Consider the following 6,694-nt stretch of genomic DNA (forward strand, 5'->3'; position numbering starts at 1 on the left):
CACAATGGTTAAGGCAACTTCAGCATAAAAAACTTTAGGTACAAAACTTGCTATGAGTAAGGTTGTTGTGGTTTTCGTAATATGTTTGTGTTTTTTTTTTGCCAAACTATTTTGTTGTGGTGTGTATGGACACGATCTTTAGTGTGTGATACCATGTAAGTAAAGGTAGATTTTAAATTCTTTTGATAAAATTTCTCTCCTTGAATCAGTACAAAAGATAAAAATATCATTTTTAAACTTATTTTTTACCAAGTTGTGAAAGATTTGAAAATGTAGAAAAACTTTGGACTTATGACTAAGAAAATAAATCCAAGTATATCTAGAGAAATCATTCATAAATATTATATAATATACATATTCACCGTTTGATATAATCAGTGTTGGACCTCAAACATCCGAATGTACTAACTCAAGTGGTCTAATGAAAACAAAATTTTTCTCTTAAAATGATAATTTTTTCATTTTACCAAGAATACAATCTTTACAAGTGAATTTTTCAACATTATATTTTTTTTTTAAATTTGAAAAATATTGAATTTTGGATACATTTGGATGACTTAATCTTTCGTGCAAATTCAATTTATGAACATTACAAAAAATGTATTATTGAGTATTTTTAAAAAATTTATGCAGTAAAGGCCTCCTTCTCTATGGCCTTCCCCATCAACTTTCTTAACTGGCGGTCCTACACTCAACAACCATCTGATGAGAAGGAGACATTGATCTAAAAATTAAGAAACATACAAAAGATTTAAATTTAGTTTAGGAATATATCTAATTTTTGAAATTAAATTTTTTTAAAAGTTTTGAAGATTGCTTTCAAAATTCCCTATTCTTTTGATCTTTAGAGATGTACCATGAACAGTGAAGACATTTGACATGTTTGAGTTAGTATGACACTCAGGCAAAATACTAAGGTTGAGAGTCATATGAAATAATGCACCAGAATATAAAAGCCAAAAAGACTTACCAAGATTAGAGTAAGACGAGACTACTGCTCTAGTTGATGAAGATGATCTTCTAAGAAGAGGTTGAAGTGTCTGCACTAATTGAGATAAGGACATCTTTCCAATAGATGTGTCTTATGGGTTGCTCATGTTGTTAGTCTTTTGAGGTGGACCAACCGAAGCCACCTTTTTGTCCTCCCTTTTTTCAATTTGAGACATAATGGCTTGATATGTTCTCGATTATGACAATAGTGACAAGTAATTTTTCTCTTGTTGTCATACTTATTGCCTTGTCTCCCGAAATGAGGTGGTTTGTATGTGCTTGTGTAATTTCTTGGCTTAGATATGATTAGGACGGATTCATTATCATTCATGGAAGTGTGCCTTTTCAACCTATTCTATTCTATACTTAGCTCTTCATTAGTATCAACAGTAGATGAAAATTTTCTTCTATGAAGAAGATCTGATTTGGTGGTCTCAAATTCGGACCGCAAACCATTTATAAATTAGTAGAAGTGTTTTGGATCAACTTATTTTTGTCGGAGCTCGATGTTCAAAGAGCAATGCCACTTGGGTTCAAGAAGGGTTAATTCTTACAAAATTTGGGATAGAGCATTGTAGTATTCCCTAATTCTCATACTTGTATCATGGTTCTAATTTTATCTTGGAGGTTGCATACATGTGCAATATCCTTGAGAGAATACATATTTTTAAGATATTCTCATACATCATTAGCATGCTCAAATTTAGCTAGACTAGAGTACTTATTAATGTTTGCGATATTAATGAGTCAAGACATGATATCCGCATGACCCATTCTTCATTCCTTCCATTTTTTTCTCATAGTCAGTTGTAGCATTGGTCTTTTTATGATCTTGTACTGCAACATCCTTCTCATGTTTTACTTTAATGAGAACACTGAGAAGTAGTTTAGATTCCAAATCATGCCCATTAATTAATCCCCATAAACCCTTGTCCCATATGTGGTGCTTTATAATTGAAGACTACATTCTATAATTAATATTGTTTAGTTTAATGGAGACAACAATAATGCACTCATTGTCGTTCATGTTTACAAAAGATGAGAGAGAGAAACACATCCACTTGAGTCACCGCAAGCACCACAAACACACAAACACTTTTGAAAGCTTTTCCACGAACATGTGATGACCAATCTCCAAAAGTCCAAGAGCACTATGGCTCTGGTACCATATCACGTAAAGAATAGAGAGCCTTCAAGCACAAACCAAATGTCCACCAAAGAATCTAAAGTGGACACACAAAAATGCCACAAAGGGCACACACAAAATAGGCACAAAGAATATAAAAAATTAATATTTTATTGATCCACAAGTATGCACAATGCATACTCACAATGGGTTAAACACTCCTTATTTATACACACAAGGAGCAAAACTAACTGTTAGATTGACAGTCTAGTTTTCTTGATTATAGAAAATACAGAAAAAGAAAATACAAAAAGGATATTATACATATATGTATACATGTATATATCTATATATATACATATTTGAATATATATACATATAGATAAATACATACATATATATAGTATATATATATATATATATATATTTTTTTTAACAGTCTGGTGCAGTTGATCATTTTTTGTTCATATTTTTCGGCTTGGTCAATGTTGACGAGGTCCATACTTGTTCTTTTTAAATTTGTGCCACAGATATCAAAGGGGGTGAACGGTCAACCCACGATCCCCTTTCTCATTTGACCGTCCTCTTCAGCCATGGCCTTGGCGACCTCCAAGGTTTTTCTTTTTATTTTCCCTTTTATTTCATAGTTTCTCTTCCGATTTTCTGAGGTTGTCTCTCTTCTGGCAAAATAGCACCCCCACTCTCTCTCTCTCTCTCTCTCTCTCTCTCTCTCTCTCTCTCTCTTCTGCTCAGGCCCTTCGACGAATCTGGGTTATTTAATGTATCTATGATGTTTTAAACTTTAGTTGGTTAAGACTATAGTTATTTTAATAGCAAACTTTAGTTATTTGCAAATTCATTTACTGTAGCTATGATGTTTTCCAGATTTGATTTGCCTACTAATTTTAAGATTGTTTAGTTAACCATATTTCATTTGTTTTTGGTTCATTATATTGATTTCATTTGTAGAACTATAAATGTATTTTTATGGTGTGTATGTGTACACCCATAAACCCATGCTTTTGAAAATTTTCATGTCATGCCCTCTGTACCTGCACCTGTATCCATGAAACATAGTTTCTTGGGTTAAATGTGATAGAATGATCGGTAGTTTTGTGCTATCATTACTGATAGATCTTGGATTTGATTGCATATGATGCTGCCCTCCCAGCTTGCCTCTCAAAGAGAAGAAAATAAAATGAATAAAAGGAACGGTCAATCCAACTTGAACCACTGTTATAAGCATTAATGTTAGGCTAGAAAGACATCTTTTACTTGATTCTGAATTTCAAGGGGCATGAGATCCAATAACATCTTTTCAATATTCACTGCTATTGCTTGCTGAAATGCCTTGAATTCTATTGCTAAATGTACGGTTGATTTCAACATTACCTCCAATTCTTTCTTCAGGGCTCTTCATATAGCCCGTCAAAAGCCTCTGCTAGACCACTTGAGTTATGGGCGTATGAGGTAAGATCATAATCATGTCAGCTTTTTTCATGCAAGGTTTTTCTTTTCTTATGTTGGTGTACACAATTTTCTGATACCCTTGGCGATATCAGAATACATGAGTATAAAAGAATGTGAAGGAGCTCTAAGTCCTATCCTCATTAATCTACTAAGTAGTCCTATAATTAGTGATATAAAATACACAGACAAATATTTTGGAGATAAAGGTGCTATCCTGATTAAACCACCGAGTATCTTATTTGTAGTTAAAAAACACTTGTTTGCAGGCTTCCCCTTTCTGTAAGATCGTCCGTGAAGTTCTGGTTGAGCCTCTGTTGCCACACCTGCTTCACAGGTAATGTTCATTTGGTTGCTCATATCCTACCGCACCTGCTATGAATTCTGTGGCCATACTACAAATCCATGAAGTCGATCTCTCTTCTTTTTGTCACTGGCCTTTTATTCTGTTATAACAAAACTATAACTTCTGCACATGGATGTTGTTTATGCTCTCTCAAGAAATAGTGTTATCAAGCTATAGTTCGGTCATGGAAGAACTTCTGAACATGGATGTTGTTTATGCTCTCTCAAGAAATAGTGTTATCAAGCTATAGTTCGGCCATACTACAAATCCATTAAGTTGATCTCTCTTCTTTTTGTCACTGGCCTTTTATTCTGTTATAACAAAAGTATAACTTTTGCACATGGATGTTGTTTATGCTCTCTCAAGAAATAGTGTTATCAAGCTATAGTTCGGCCATAATTCTGGCGCTAAGTCGACCTGATCATAATCCTTCACTAACGTGATTTGCGTGATTCTTAAATCACGAAGATCAGCGTGAAGTGTTGATCTCACACGAACGAAATATTTATTTTTGCAAGACCGACTTTAGAATCCAGTATGTGCTGCAGCGTGTAGTTAGACTCAAGTTCTTAAGGTATAGCGTCAATTAGTTCTTGTCTTTCTTTTTCATTCACGTCTATTTCCAAGTAGAAATCGTATTAATTATTAATTTTACATTCATGCCAAAAAACACGCGATAAATAACTTTTTTTTCAAAATCTCATAAGAAAAATCATGGCGATAAATTGCCGTTTTAAACTTTTTCACCATAATTGTATGGTCATGGAACCATGCATCAATATTGGATCACACTGTCCTTGAGCATCAGTAATTTCTTGATGCAGAGCAGTTGTGGGTGCTGGATTCTGTTTCTGGAAAGGTGAACTCAGATAACAGCAATGGAGGAGTGCCCCAAGGAGCTATTTATATCATGGGGAGGGAAGGGGGTGTCCCTGCTAGGTGTCCTCTCCTTATTCATTTCTTTCAAAAATATGTTTTTGGCTCATAGTTTCTAGAACATGGTTTTACAAAATAACGTTTTGAACCCAAGGTTTATGAAACATGGTTTTGCAAAACAACTTACGAAAATCATTGGCCTTCGATCATTTTACAAAAAAGAGTGAGGATTTTGATTATTTTATTATTTTTTATTTATTTAATTAATTTATAATTTTTATAAATTCCAACTATTTTTACCAAAATAATCTTGGTCTAATTTCACTTGGGTTATGAAAATTACTTTTTACCCCTTTATAGTTTCACTACAAGAAAAATGCTAATTAGCGAAGGAAAGTTGCGACAAATTTTTTGCATCACAAATTTGTGATGGAGTAGCGAGAGAACACTCCCTGCCGCTAACAATCGAAATATTTATAAAATTAGTGATAAAAAAAATTTCGTTGCCAATTCGTTGCTAATTAGCGACAGATTTGCGACAAAAAAATTATGTCTCACACTCCGTCACGACTTAGCGACGAAAAGTTTTTTGTCGCTATTCCCGTCACTAAGTCGCGATGGATTAGCGACGATATTTTTTCGTCACCAAATAGTACTAGAAAAAATGCTAATTAGCGAGGAAATTAGCGATGAAAATTTTTTATCGTTAATCTGTCGCTACTTTTTAATTTAAACCGACCATCTAGGGTGCAAAATTTTCCCTCTCTACGTGCGAAATTTAAACCGTAATGACAGAATTTTTTCGTTGCTAATCCGTCACTAATTAGCGACAAATTAAAAACGGGAAAATTTCATCGTGAATCTGTTGCTACTTTTCAATTTAAACCAACCCATCTAGGGAGCGAAATTTTCCCTCTCCACGTGCAAAATTTAAACCGACCTAGTCGTTCGATTAAAGCGTCGGACGACATGCTTCTTTTTCAGATCGTCTGGCTTCCCCGAGAAGCCTCGCAGGTGACAAGCGAAATGTAACTTCATGGCGGAGGAACGCGAGGAAGAAGAGGAGTCAGAGTTGCCGGAAGCACCCTCCGCTCATACTTTCCAACCGGCTATCGAACGGTCGCAGGTCGGCGAACTCAAAACCACGACGAGATTTGATCGAATCACGTTTCTTGGATGCTCTTTTATTTTTTTGCCACGTATTGGGGTTCTCGGTTTGGTTGTCATCTACGTCTTCGTTGATTTATGTGTTCAAAGTTTCTTTTGATCGCATTGCCGAGTAACTACAATGCTTGCTTTGTTAACTGAATTTCTTTTGTTGTTTCTTGATGAAATTAGGATTATTGGGCGTCGGGTGAGTGTGCTATAATGCAATGCAGCAACACAGAGGTAGTCGACCTCATCGAGCTTCTTTGAAAGTCCCATTGTCTTGACGTTTTCTTTTCACGCTTGTGCTGAACTTTGGGTTGCTGATCAGGTGGGAGCAGAAACCATGAATCCATTGATGTTTCTGAGGGTTCTTGTACCGGAACCGTGGAATGTTGCGTAAGTTTAGTCATGATGATTTGAAATAATTTTCTTATTTTTTTTCATTAAAGGATAGGGGTGTTGTTAGTTGGTGCTTGTGTTTCCAGGTTCATTCTATGGGTTCTTCGATCGCAACCATGAAATGTTGGGTAAGTACGGTTGCGATGTTTTCAGGTTCATTCTATGGATTGTGTGTGCCTCGCCTCGAGGTGCAATGTGATTGCACACTTTTAGTATGCCTATCATTTTTTTTATTTTGTGATGGCTCCTTTTTTTATTTTTTTAAAATTTTGTGATGGATTAACGACAGATTATATCTGTCGCTAAGCCGTCACCAATTTCAATTAAGTAATGTTTTATGA

This window comes from Nuphar pumila, chromosome 2 (genome assembly GCF_984573655.1).
Source record: "Nuphar pumila chromosome 2, dmNupPumi1.hap1.1, whole genome shotgun sequence".
In the NCBI taxonomy this organism is placed as follows: domain Eukaryota; kingdom Viridiplantae; phylum Streptophyta; class Magnoliopsida; order Nymphaeales; family Nymphaeaceae; genus Nuphar; species Nuphar pumila.